Source organism: Pipra filicauda, unplaced genomic scaffold (genome assembly GCF_003945595.2).
Source record: "Pipra filicauda isolate LSUMZ 115617 unplaced genomic scaffold, ASM394559v2 scaffold502_size411320_pilon, whole genome shotgun sequence".
Lineage (NCBI taxonomy): Eukaryota > Metazoa > Chordata > Aves > Passeriformes > Pipridae > Pipra > Pipra filicauda.
Genome location: NW_024104646.1, coordinates 205,724 through 220,831, shown reverse-complemented (window position 1 = coordinate 220,831; position 15,108 = coordinate 205,724). Strand labels below are relative to the sequence as shown.

Below are 15,108 nucleotides of genomic sequence, written 5' to 3'. Positions count from 1 at the left end.
CTGTGAGAAAAGAAGTGGGGGTAGGAGAGGGGGGAAAAAAATGACAAAAAGTTTAGTACACTTTCCTCTTCCCCTGCAAACAAGCTGATAAGAGGCAAGATGAGGTGGTGGCAGATTGTGCATTCTGGTGGGGGTTTTTTTGTTGTTTTACTGCACTATGTTCCAGAAACACTGAGATTAGAACCTGACTGTGCTGTGCTCTGTGTTGTAAAGTAGACTGGGCTTGTTTGTGTTGGGATCTCAGAGCCCCTCCCACGTCAGTCTCCTGTTCACACTGTTCCTTTGCAGAAGTGCAATAACAGGGTTCTGTTGCTTAAATTATCTCCAGCTGGCACTGTAAAGGCATAGAGCAGGACCTGGGCAAAAGTTTGGGCCTTGTTTTTTTCGCTGACAATGTTCATTTGGTACAGCCATGAAAGGTCTAACACATAGACAGTATTTTGTTTCAAATCTAGGAAAATAAGTAATACAAGAAGGGAAAGGGGTCACTAAACAGACTAGGAGAGACACGTGGATCGAATCATTGAATAGTTTGGGTTGAAAGGGACCTTTAAAGGCCATCCAGTGCAACCTCCCCCTGCAATGAGCAGGGACATCTTCAACTGGATAAGGGTGCTCAGACCCCCATCCAGCCTGACCTTGAATGTTTCTGGGCAGCCTGTTCCAGTGTTTCACCATCTTCATCATAAAGAATGTCTTTCTTCACATATAAAGCACAATCAGAAGACAATTTCAATCCTAATTTCAAACCCCTCCATCCCTACTTTTTTTTTATTGTCTACCTCCTGCAGTGATTTACCTGCTGTGTGCAATTCATCGTTTTTCACCATCCTTTTCAAAGATTTCAAGAATGATACAAAATTGAAAATATTTCTAATTACTGAGATACTAAAAAATAATGTCCTAAGTACTGTAATTAGGGGTAGGAGGTAAGCACCATGCTAAAAACTGTCCAAACACAGTTTCCTATCAAAGGAATATTTAAACAGAAAAAATATCTCTTAATGGCTTTTACTTGCTGCATTTAAGGAAACAGGACTCGAGTACAAATTCTGAAGGACTGAATCTGCTGTAGTGTAGTGCTCACATGAGTGTGCAGGGTAGCTGAGGACAGACAGTCAGTATAGGGCTATAACCTAAAACATATTGGCTTGCATTACTAAATACCATGGACTGACTGATTAAATCTTTTCCTCTGTCCTGGCAAGAGGGAAAGACAGCTAATGTAACAGCTAAAGTGACAATTCACTGATATTTTTCACAGATCCTCTGAAACATGGTTTTAATTCTTTTACATTTTGATGTATGCTCTCCAGAAGGCTTGTGTCCTTGCCTTTCTGACATGGCAGTGGAAAAGGCATTTCTCATTTCCTAACCCTAGTTCGCAACACTCCGTAACTGGTGTATGGCTCCCATTCCCTGCATTTCCTCGTGTTGTTCTTCAGCCTCTATCTTTTGTCTCATTTTTGCCTTGTACTCTTTTCCTCTGGTTGCTCTGATCTTTTCCTTCCTGTAGGAAATGGAATGCAAGCGTAAGTGATGGAGATGACTTCAGCCAGCAAGGTTGCTTTCGTGAAAAAAGCTAGATAAACCTGAGGTTGTGTGCAGTGCCCTCGCCCTGTGCCAGTCCCTTCAGAAGCACCTTGCAGCCATGAAGCTTCAGAAACAGCTCCAGACCAACAAGATTCCAGAGCTGGATTTTCTCTGAACTGGCATCCCCATTCATGGCTAACATGCCTCTTCTCCTCTATGCTCAGGACAAACCCAAAGCTTTTTGTTAAGACCATGGGATTGAGTGCATATGTGAGACTGTGTTCAAGCTGACTTCTCAAGTTTGCAGCTTTGCTCATCCCCTACTGATTTTGTACTTTCCAGCAAAACGTAAACTCCTAACAACTAATCAATAGCTAAATGGCGAGAAGGGCATGAATGGTGGTGTTTGGTTTGGGGCTTTTGAGGGTTGGGGTGGTTTTGGTATGTGGTGTTCTTTGGTTTTATTTCTACTGTCTTTAAAGCAGTAGGCAGATAATCTCTGTTTAATGCTGGGAAAATGCCAGACAGAAAAACCTAAAAGTCTGGGCTTCTCATATGATCTGGCATGTTACTTCTGTATATAAACTAGGAATTGTACCAACTTGGTATATTACCAGGATTTGGTGGAATTTGGACCATCATTCTTTCCCAAGAAAATGCTGAGTGCTATAATAGTAACAAACAGCACTTTCCAAGCAGACAACTCTGTGAGGGACTGTCCTACTCTCCATCTTTTAGAGTTTTTTACAGGTTTCTGTACAAGGTGTAAAAGGCTGGGCTGAATTTGCAAAAATAAAACTGAAGTATGTGCTGATAATTGTCATGCAGTGATTTATTTACCTCTCATAGAAGAACTCTTTTGACTTTGCTTTTGAAAAGAATGCATAAAAACAGGAATAGAAAAATGTTATTTTTTTTTCAGTTCCCAGTACAGTACAAAAAGCTTAACTGTTTTAGAAAATTTTACCTTGATAAAAATGAAGTGGAAAATATGGTCAGAGATCTGCATTAAGATATTTGTTAACTGAGAAGAACCTAGTTTTTCATTTTGCTTTTCATTCTTTTACCTGTAGTGATTTATTTTCTAGTTGTTGACATAACAAGATAAGAAAACCTTTTTGAAATCAGAGAATGTAATTAAAGGAATACAGTTAAACAGAAGCAGTTAAATTTCTCCAGCCAAATCCATCAAGAGATTCTACTCTAAATTTTATTCCACTCTGCTTGCAAAAGCTCCACAGTGCACGAAGCATTCCTTGTAAAACAAAGAGATGTTACACACAGCAACCCTCCTCTCAGGAAGAACTGCAGGTTCAGCAGCCTGATGCTACCTGAAGCCATGAAGCCTATTTCAGTAGAGCTTGGAATAAGGCTGTAGAGTATCCCTACTCTACCACTCCCTGGAGTTCTCTTTACCAAAGCCTGTACCAGTAAGAGGATGGAGGTCTCCAACTTCCAATACGGCAGACATTTACTGATCTTATATAATGGTCTCTGAAAAGGTTAGAACTTCCAGTTCTGAAGCCATCTGTTTACCAGTCCAGCAATGATTATCTTTTTTTGGTTTTATTCACTTGAGACTGACTCAGTTAATCAGCTTCCATGCATGTGATTTTTGGAAGTCAGCTACAGGTGCTCCTGTGACATGGAACATTAACTCCAGCCACAGCATATCCAGTAGCTTTGTTTTCACTAGGGAATTTGAAGACAGGCCAACTGAGCTAAAAGCCCAGTAAAAAAGAAAACAGGCTCCATTTTTTCATAAATCTTTGTATGATAAACTAGTGAGGTTTCTTGAAAATTCACATGTTTTTCTCCATCTTTATTTGCGCTATCCTCTACTAGCCCTTGCCTCTAGTCTTGAAGTGTTGGTCACATATTTACTGCTTCATTTTAAAGATTTCGTATCTCACCTGATCATTCTTGTCTCTTCTTAGAAAGTAAAGAGAAAAAAGAATATGGAAATGTGACTATATTTTTTAATCTGAAAGAAGAGCAATCAAAAAAATGCAAGCTGAGGATGCCCTCCTGTGCCCTTGGCTCTCTTTGGATGCTGCTGCACACTAAACCAGTGGGTCCAGAAAACTGTCATTGATGACTCCATGGGGGTCTTTTTTTGTGTGTTCCAACTGTAAGTTCCCATAGCACCAGAACCGAATCACCTCTGAATTTACTCTGTTTCAACAGTGCTGAAGAAAGAGTTAATTGCCTGTTACTCTAACAAATCACAGCAGCCAGATCAGAGTACTGCCATGGCCTCTGAAGTCCTATCCGGTCTCCCTGGCTAAGCAGACAACCCTGTCTGTGGTTATGTTTCCAGGCCCACTAGGGCCTTAAAGGATCATCTCTCCCTTCAAAAATTTCCTGCTATCATTAAAGCAAAAAGAATTTAATAGAAAGGTCTTTGAATTCAACCTTCTACTAAAGCAAGCAACAAGTGGCCTTCCCATGCTTCTAAGTGCAAAAGAAAACCCTGCTCTTTTCTACACTTCCTGCTAAAGCTGTACAGATACAAATATTTCTTTGGGAAATTTTGCATTTCTTTATTTAGAACCCAAATCATCGTGTTAATAGAAATAGATTTTTAATACAGGATGGGAGAACAACAGGAGAAGCTGACAGGCTGCCAAGCACAAAATGAAAATAATTTTCTTTGAGCTGTGTACTTTCTGTGCAGTTTGGAGCCACATTGTTCAGGAAAACCAGGAAATTTTAAAAAATCTGGCTAGCTCGAATCCATACATTTGCTGAGTTAATCTGTGTCTATGACATGTCACAGCATGTCAAAAAAAGAAAAAAGGAAAAAGTAGGAAAAATAAAAAGTGGGAATAGGGAAAAATGTCTCTTATCTGTTAGGTGATCCCTCAGCATTTCCCATCAGAGATTACCATTACTGCTGTGTCTTTGTATGCTGTAAAACGGCTATGAAAGTATCACTGTAGGGTTCTGTTTCTCTAAATCTTTTGCAACACTTACAGATAAAAACGTCTCCTGCTGAACAAGCTGAAAGCAAGGTCAAACTGGTTCTTATACCCTCCTGTCTGACAAAAATTCTGCAAACTGTACTTGCTAAAGGCCACCAACAGTGATGTGTAAATCGATAGCTTGGAAAGCATAAGAGCATCCATGATACACAGCACTGATTTGAGGCTTTTACAGGTTTCAAAATACTGAGTAGAAACAGTAAAACTTTAGAAGCATAAAAAAATTTTCTCTGTAGAGTACTCTAACATTTCCCAAAACCAGAAATAGTGGAATACATCAGGTAAAAACCTACAATGACTAGAGTAGTCTCAGCATGATTTCTAACAGAGATTGATTTGATAATGCAACATATATTGAAATGAAAGTAAACCAAGCACGCAGAGTCTGATTGATTGTCTCTAAAATTTAAGCTCTTTCCACAATGCCAAAATGCAATAACAAAAAAATCTACAAAGGAAAATTTTAGTGTCTCATTTCCATTTACCAAATGGATTCTCATTGTAATAATATATTTCAGCTGAGTGGATGGAATCCCATTTGGAAATCTGAGAGAGAGAAAGAAATGCCCTGGAAATCGATCAAAGCAAGCTGGGCAGATAAGCAAGAGTCAGGGAGTCTTAAAAATTAGACATAAGAGCTGAGTTTAGCAAAGCTGGAATACTAAGACAAATAAAACAGCAGAGTACCAAGACAGGTGGTGAAATAAATAGAGACAGAAAGACAGGGATGGAAGCCAGAACCAGCCATAATCCCAGACTGAAGTTACGGTGGAAAGTTTATTTTGCTCTTCAGACAAACTCAGAAGTGTTTTCTTGGTCTGAGGAAAAATAAAAGGGATAGGAAGAAAGAAAATAGGAATGAAATACAAAACATATGAGAAAGAGAGCTAAAATGAGGCAAGCAGGAATTGGAGAGCGCTTGTGGCACGTCAGTGAAAGAGAATTACTTAGTGGTTGCTATTTTCTGAATCTATATATTGAGATATCCACACACTGTTCAAGCTTTAAGTTTAACTTGCACAGAGACAAAATTATAAACCAACCAGCAGATGGTTGCATTTTCAGGTAAACTTTTGGCAAGTGGAATGGATGGCAACAGTTTCAGAGCACAGTTACAGAAATAACATGACTTTCTGCCCAAAACCAGTCAGCCTCAGAAAATGTTCTCACTTCCTTACATGTAACAGATCATAGAGAACATAAAAGGTTTAAATTCCAATTTCATTGCAAAAATTTGGAACTAAAACTGTTTTACAAAAGAAATCTATCAGACTTGTGCAGCCATGGAAGTACAGAGCTTTGTCCGGATGGCTCCCTGAAATACAGGACAGATTGGAATATGTTGACAAGTTTAAATATAGACAACATTGCTTCCCCCTTTTAAAGTTATAATTATTTGAAGCAGCCTGAGAAAGTTATATGGAACAGTGATCTTTTTGACAAGAATCACTCATGTTTTGTGTTAATATAGATTATTTAGCAGTCCACAGAAGGCACAGGCTTCTTGAAGAACAAGGAAGTAAAATATTACTGTAAACTGTCACTGAAGTGGGCACGAAGAAGCCATAAAATTCTGAAGCATAATTTACTAGTGATGATAGTATATAATCTGATAAAGAAAATAATAATTCTATCCCTCAAATCATTCATAGTACTCTGTCTTAAAAGATCTTGGAAACAGAAAGCAGCTAAGAGTCTAACAGCTGAAAGGAAGCATCATTCATTTTATGATAGACATAATGAATTCTTAGCATCTAGTGAAACAAGTCTGCCTCTGACCATCAGTTCCATGAAAGGAAACTACCTAATTTCCAGTCATTACTAGAAGTTAGAAGCATGCAAACAAATTAAAAATCCCCTAAACATCTGTAGTGCAGATGAGTACTGTTGTATTAGCATTAGAAATATACCACAACAGAAAAAAAAGGTTTTGCTATCTTTATTCTACCTAATCATAATTAAAAATGGTTTTGAATGAGGCACAATAAGACAAAGGTTGGAGGTTCAGAACTATGTATGCTGCTGGTTCAGGTTGCTCTCAGAGGAAGCAGAATGCCCCCATCTCAGTGCTGTGATGAATGCAGCTATGGAAATCTTGTCATTTAAGCTCAAATCTTTAATTCATAATAGTTTTTTCACATTATAAATGCAATTATGTTATGGAGAGAGATCATCTCAGAAATATGATGAGACAGTCCCTGGGTGGTTTATAACCCACCAGACTTCTGAATTAAGGAAGGTCAAACAGCAATTTGCAAATAAGTAATTTCCTTTTCTGAGATTTCTACTACTTAAATAAAATTTAAAACCAGCTGTGAGTAGTAAACTGATAAATAGGAAATGTCAGCAACAAATATGATACACAAGGGAATTTCTTCAAACACACATCTCTAGAACTTTAAACTAGAAAGACAGGTAACAAAATGCACAATTTCAAGAATTGATACTTCGAGTATAGCTCTTAACTATTTACTTGCAATTTCTTAAATTTTAAAACTAAATTATTGTTAGTGAACTGTTTGAAATTTATGCTAAGTTCCCCAATAAAAATACTGAAACCTAATTTTAAGTCCCTTTTCCCCCCCCTAAAATTTACCCTTTATTCCAAATGGAAAACTTCACATATAGATAAAAGAGCAAGACCTAAGTGAGAACAAGAACTTTTTTTAATTAAGAAAAACGTTTTAAGGCATTCTTACAGCTTCTAGACAAGAATTTTTCAGCTCTGCTTCCATTTCATGTACAGAGAAATAATCCATTGTTTAAACAAAGATTTCAACATTTGTAAATAAGAGAGCTTTGAGGGCAAGCCTGTGTCAGTAAAACATCAAGTATAACCTCTGCATATTTGTGAAATCCACACCTTAGGTAATAGGAACCTATGACAAGATCCATTCGAAAAGACTGACATCTCTAAGCATCTGAATTTTCATGTATGCATGTATTTCAATATGAAATGTAAAAATTTCATTATTCTAATTCCTAGTAGGACCTCAATTTAGAAATATTCTTCCCTGAGCCATGAAGTGAAAACAAAGAATAACAGCTACATAAGACCTGCTTGGAAAAACATGAAATACATAAAAAACATGAATATAGTCACATTACTCAGTGATGGCTTGACAACTGACATAAAACATTCCAAACCAAGTAGAAATGCTTTTGAAAGGATTTTAAGTCCTAAGTTAATGTTGAGGCCATTTCTACCAGTAAGTGTGAAGCAGATCTAAAGCTGATAGCCAAGTTAAGATACCTGCCCCTTACAGACAAACCACGATAAAAGACAGAAGCACTGATTCCTTCTATGGATGCCTCGACATGGAGGAAAAAAGGAGAATGTGGCAGGAAGTGGAGGATGGAGAGTAGGCGAGCTGGCACAGCCACTGAAAGAAAAGTTTGTGGAATGCCTGTCTAAGTTGAATTTGTGGTAAGGAACCAATAAATCTGAATGCAGACATAAGTCAGGTGAATTTCTGCTGCTGAAAGAAAAAAATCAAACAGTATAATCTGTCAGATTGACAAAACTAAACAAAAGAATACAGCAAAAAGTGCCTCACCTAGATCTCCGTAAATCAGGAAGTTTCTCACATAGCAAGATAAACCCTTATTTGTACACTAAAGAAGTTGAAGAATAATCTAAGCAGCCTTTACTGATGCCTAGAACATGAGAGGAATCAGCATCAGAAAATGGTCATGAAAACCATCTTTGAGTTATGAAAAAAATGCAAAGAAACAAAAATTGCTTGACCTGTTTCACAAGAACAGAATGTGTAAGTTGCCATACGGGAGAGGAAACAGTAACTTGTCTAGAGTTATAAAGCATCCAGAGCTGCTGGCCCAAAAGCATGGAGCTGGGAAGACAAAATCTGTTTAAATATCCTGATCTTGGAAAAAACATGTATCTTTACATTGTAGGAAAAAAACTGAGTTACCTGGTCTTCAGTAAGAAAAAGAGGATTGCAAAGTAGGTATGGCTACTTAAAAGGATTTTCCACATTTGGGTTTGAAGAAATCTGACAAAGGCTCATTGACATCTTGCTCACAGTATTATAAATCTCTTATCAGGTGTAAGAGACAGTATGGACCACCAATAGTACACAATGGGAAATATGCAGTAAAAAACCAAAACAGGAATAAAACTAGGCTGCACTCACTTTCTGCAGAGCATCCTCTGGCACTCACAAACTTATACTTGAAATAAAAGGAAAGCTGATGAGCGATCTGAGAATTAGTTACAGTTTGGTACTAAGGGAGAGCAAAGTATGAAGAGAGGATGCAGATAAATGTGCAAAAACCAGAGTGTAATGGTCTAAATGGTCTGAACAGTGGTTCAGACATGGCTCTGAATAAACTAAAAGAATAAAAGCAATGGTGTGGAATAAAAGCAGCTCTGCAGGACCGTGGCGCTGCACCAGGGCAGGTTGGGCACTTTTGTAACAGAGGGTGGGCAGCTACTGGGGATCACAGATGAAGCACAAGTCAATGCTATGCTGCTGTAAAAATACAAGTATCATGATATACAAAAAGCAGTGGGATAGCTAATATTGGAAGAGACAGCCAATGGCAATGGCGTAATTTTCATTACAGGAGCTAAGCTGATATGAAGTGGCTTGACATCCTGTTTGGGCTCATCAAAAAGTGTGCACACTTCCCATGCTTCTGTGAGAAAGGAAAAAAGGTAGGAAACTGCAGGGACAACATAGATCATCTGACTTATTAAAGTGAGTAATTAATAAAGTTCATGAAAAATCATACATTGAGAATGAAATATAAAGTGAGCATTTAGACGAGAAAACAAGTAATTCAGCTGAAAGCTGGCAATCCAACAAGGGGAAAAAAGAAATAACAGATGGAGGAGATATGAAAACTGCAGCAATTCAAGGTGATACTTTATGCATTAAAATAAGAAGATGGAGAGAGATGTGTCTCAAGAACAGCATTATTTTATCAAGGTATACTGCAACTAATCAAAAACATCAAGTCATAACCTGGTTAGGAATAAAATGTGTGGAGCACATTTTAATTATTGCTCAGTTACAGTAACTTCAATCTTTCTTTTACTAGCAGTGAAATAATTAATATTTTCTTTTCTAGCTTTTTATAAAGCACTATTAAAAAACTCCTGTGAACAACAAAGTAATTAAAAAATTCCAAATAACTTCTCAATTGGGATCTCAATCTCAGTTCTATTTGCAGTATTTCAAAGAAGTGATTTTCTCTTAAAGTTGTACCTTAGAAAGGTTCACAGTTCATTGGTAGCACATATCCCTTACAAATATATTCAGGTACAGGTCTATAAATCATACGTTTCCATAAAATTATATTTGGTAAAAACCATAATGTTGATTTACAAACATTTTCTTCTGATTTATTTTAAAATATATAATAAAATCTTTTAAATAAGTACAAAGTAAACATTGTTAATGAGGACTCCATAAATTTGCTTTACTGCATTACACACCAAGAACAACACCATATTTTATATTTCATTGAAAACATGAAGCACGACACCAAGCTGTGATGTTGTGCTGTGTGCATGTGAATGCAAAATGCTGCTCTTAAAATCTTGAGCTTCCCATATAAAGCATTTTCCATTCAGATATATCCATCTAATTAGTTGTTGATTACTGCAAAAATATCTGTCTTAATTAGAACCTGAAGGCTGTCAACAGCTTTCAGAAACACTCAGTTATGCTTGGGAACACCTAAGGCTCAAGGCCATTTTAGAGGGCCTTTCATTTTCATGTTGACCACAGGAAACACCAGAGAAAAAAAGGCTTATGAAAAGAAAATGGTACCCTTAAAACATGGCAAAAATCATATTTCTATTAAATTAATATACAGTTACCAAAAGGAACATAAAAAATGAAATATGATTTCTAACAGCCACCAAATGTTAACCTACATTTGAAAGAGAATTTTAGGTAACTTAGTAAGAAATAGCACCACTCTTTATAGCCCTGAAAACAAATGTTTAGGCTTTTTCCTAAGATACTTTAAAATAACAAAAACCACTTCTATTAGTCTCAAAGCTTATTTAAACAATACCTTTAAGGCACAATTGTGTAATCATAGCAAACTTAAAGGACCCTGCTAGTGAAAGGATAAACAGTGAATAAATACATGGCATTATATTTGGCTTGAAAATCTGTAGAAGGTTTCAAATCATCAAAGGTCAGACTAAAACTATCCTTTGATGAACGAAGGAGGAATTAGGGAAGGAAAATCTACCCAAGAATACATGCAAACAACAGCTCAGTCATTTAAATTCCCCCCCTCAATTCTGGAATCAGAATCTGCACTTTTTGAATGTAACTAACTGATGATTCTAGTTTAAGACACTGACAAATATGTGATGAAAGAAAAAAAGCAGCATTAGCTTTAGTATATAAACAACAGAGGAGTGCAAACTAAGGCACAGTACACAGGTCTCTATGAATTAAAGCGCCTTTCTTGAATAGGACTATTTCCCCAGACCTCAACACCAAAATGCGGAAGTGTCTCAGCATAATTAACCTGCTCTGAGACAGTCAGACTACATTAAAACTTAATTAACAAGTTACATCTTCACAGGCTGTGTTGATTGACCTCTATCCTTTTCTAACAGCAACTGAAGCTCTGCTTTAAGGTTGTAAACTCTTAAGAGAAAAGAGGATTTTAAAAAGGATACGTATTGTCAGATTTTCAAAAGTGCTGAGCAGGCCTTGAAAAACTGCTATTTTCTCTTCTAGAGAAAGACTTAAGCAGAAAGATGGAAGCTGGTCTTTATTTATATAGTATTACCAGTTCCCTAAAGAAAGCTGAAAATTTTGCTCATTTCCTCAAGACTGAGGACAAATAGGAAAGCGTGAGTATGAGTTCCTCAGTTTTAGAAGAGAAAAAAATTAAAAGATGATAACAAAACAATACTGAATAAAATTACAAAAAAGCCCCAACTTGGGTATAAAACTAGGTATATAAATGCTACACAAAGGCTTACTGATCATGGCACTAAACTACAGACAGTTCCTAGCAGGCAAAGGAAATTAAAGATTTCAGAGTTGAGTTCTTTGAAAGAAGTCTATCATTCAAAGAAGCAAAAGTAAAAATCCTTAGCTCAGAACCCTCAAAAGAACGTAAGGAACAGCATAGCCTAAGGCAATATGTAAATAACTACAGTTTAAAAGTAAATAGCATCCAAAACTTTTACACTCTACACTAGATCACATGATGTGAGAAAAAGAAAAGGGAAGAAAAGACTCTATGTAATTGCATTTGGCAAGTAGAATTCCAGAGTGTAAAAGAAAATGGAGCATTAAACTGTGGTATTGAAGCTGCTGTTGTTGCATTATGGGGAATAAGGCAATAGACCATTAAGTTCATTAAATGAGTCAGGATTTATTGTACATGTATAGTCAACTATTTATCAAGTCTACCTTTCTGCTTTTATACAACTGCATTAAAAATGGCCCACTTATGAGAACAGTCATTCATTTCATACTCTTCCTACGTTTCTATGAATGTTCTTACTTTGTTTAATGTCTGACTGTGAAAAAGTAACCTCTTGTCCAGCAACTACAGTTCTGAAAATTTCTATTTGCTTACTCTGCATCACAGGTGAAATTTATTTTAGAGCCAAGTAACCCTCCAATGAAGAGCCTTTGTGAAAAGGGCTTTCTCAAAATCAACAGATTTAAAGGCTGTTACAAGGTCTCTTTTGCACTTTACCTAACCTATTATTTTAAATTTGTCCCTAATTAGGACTGTAGAACATGCTCCTTCATGAAAGAGAAAGCTGAACAGCCCTGCTAAAGACAATCAATTTTGTCACAAGATCATTGGTGTGAGGCTGTCTTCCACAGCAGTAGAGAAGTGATTCCCATTTGTAGCCTTATCACTACTGGATTGCACTACCCTGTGACAAATACTCAACAATACTGGAATATTATAGCTATACTACTACAGATGTGTAAAAAAGAGTTCACAAAATTTCCCCCCCCAGTTTTAAGAAAATTTATAGTAATGGGAGTCAAGCTCAAGAAAAGGTTTGTCTGTAATATTAACATCCTTGTTATTTTATGTGCACAACGAAGAGATCAATTAGACTCACAAAGTTCCATAGTTAAGATTCTTAACTCTTGCAGTCAACTTTGAAATGACTATAAAAATCAGCAAATTCTCATTTCAAGTACTGCACTAATTTGATTTCATTAAGATAGCGTTTAAAAACCACATTCAAACATGATGAAAAATTAAAACTGAAAATTCATATTCTCTGCTGACAAATCTTACAGGTTTCTGTTCTAAAACTCCAGACTACTTGAAGAAAAGCCAAAACGTAAGGGAGAAAATGAAAAAGTTCATTTTAGATGAAGAAAATAGCCTAACTTCAAGTGAATGGAATTATTTTTAAAAGCTTTTTATGCAAAAGTCCCACCCTGATATGAAGGGCAAGTGAACAGGTAGGTGATGTCAGCACAGCACTGCCTGCTACCATAGAAGGTCCACAGCCTCCTGTGCATCTGTTTAAAGTCCACATCCCCTGAAGCAGATTTTTAAACTATTCAGTACATTGTAAGATCACAAAATGAAGTATTTTACAGTGTCCCAGTTTTATTGTTGGATAACAGTTTCTCTTATTTTAGCTTGGCTTTCTTGAAGCCTTTTGGCCCAGTCCAAAGCACATGAATGTGACCTTTAGTGTTACAAGGAAAAAGAGTGAACTGCTCTCATGAAAAGAAGACATAAATGCTTTCCTAAAAACATGCTTACGTAATTTTCTTTGCCACCATAGAGAATAACAGTGTTTCAGTGTTGCTGAAGAGATTAAAATGGCCAGAACATAGATTTACAGTAAAAGAGAACTGCTCCTCAACACATCAAATGCATTGTTGAAGCAACGGTTCAGAAGTCAAGTAGTAACAAATATCATATGTATCTACCAGCCACCTTATCTTGAACACAACAGGCAATGTGAAAAAGTGATTAACTCTCTTCTGTTGCTACAATGAGTACATGGTTGCTTGATACTGCCCTGACCTGTAAGAACTCAATTGCTTTATTCCCGCTTGTACATGACGACGAAAATTGAGTATATATAAAAATTTGGTAACAACATTCTGCCTACCTGCCACAATGCTTCACAATAAAACATCATCACAAACCCTGTCTTTTTCAAGAACATTTGGTAAGACCCCAGGATCAGTAAAACTTGAAGAAAAACTTCAAATATTGACCATAAGTGTGTATATAACAACATTTCAAGCATGACAACAGAACAATGATATAGTTTATGGTACCACATCAACAAAAATACAATCCAAAGAACATATGAACAAATAATGATGTTTTCATATGCATTAAAGTTCCAGATGCAGGAATTATGTTTAAAGTCACACGCACGCACAGCTGGAAATCATGTTCCTTCTTTTTGGGCAGTAGCTGTACTCCAACTAAAAATGGTTGTATGATTTCCTTGGCTGGTGTGAAGAATACACAATGTTGAATCAACGTGTCAAAACAAGACATCATTTCTGTATCAGACAATCCCCTGGTAATGCAACAGTACCCCTAAAAAAGATTTGGGGTTACAAGCGTGGAGAAAATCATCATTCTTTGTCTTTTAAAATTTCCTTTATCAACGAACTTTCTGTCATACCCTTTCTAAAGACAATGATAGATATGAGAAACTATGAGCAAAAGGGAAAATAACAAAAACTGTAAATGAAATAATGTAAAATATCAAAATAGTTATCAGATTTCCTAAAGATCCAAAACTAAAGGAGGAAAGTTATCAGGTAAATAAAATTGAGTCCCAATTAAAACTAACATGAGACCAATCACAGTAATAGGTCTTACACTGCTGTAGAAACAAAATGTTTACAGATAAATAGAATTGGAATGTAACATTTTCTCAATGAGTTACAAGTATGAGAGAGCTCTTTCTTCATTTGCAAAATAGAAACAGATACATGCTACCCATTTCCTTTTCTAGTTCCGTTTTTTTTACAGCAATCTTGTGTCAAGGCTTGATCTTCAAAACAAGTTATTTATGTTAAGCTTGGCCCCAAATCAGTGAATTAAAATACAAAATAGTAGTCTAAAGATAAAAGAATGCTGTATTTTGGGAAAGCAGGGTTACACCAAATGAGCTAAATATGAAGACTTCTATATTATTACAAGAAGTACAAAAGAAATAACGCATACAAGAGCCGTAATACTGTTTATACTACAACTTAAATTAACTTTTCCATTTATTATCAGAGATCCTTTTCTACAATATAGAATACAAAGGGGGACTTATGACTTTGATATTTTGAATAGGGGTTTTTTTTTGGGCAGTGTATCAGACTAGCTAATATAATATTGTTTCTACAAATGAAAACTTCTGCAGTCGTTTACATCACATTGCAAAAGTTTTATTTTGTGAATATTTCACACCTTATTTTGTTGAAATGAGTTGAGACTTCTGTTTAAGATCTCTTCACCCAATAGAAGAAATAATAGTACCCTCTTTCTGAGTAATATAATGGCCTTTCTGAGATCACAGTTGTATTTATAAATATCTAGCTTTAAAAATTGATTTTATTTCACACTAGCCTAAAAAGGGTCC

The 15,108-nt window shown here is 36.2% G+C and overlaps 1 protein-coding gene across 3 annotated transcripts in view; it reads right to left on the bottom strand.

The window, feature by feature from the left end:
* The window catches only part of LCORL (ligand dependent nuclear receptor corepressor like), an 89,116-nt gene that overhangs the window by 6,241 nt on the left and 67,767 nt on the right, over window positions 1-15,108 (bottom strand). The window lies entirely within an intron of this gene.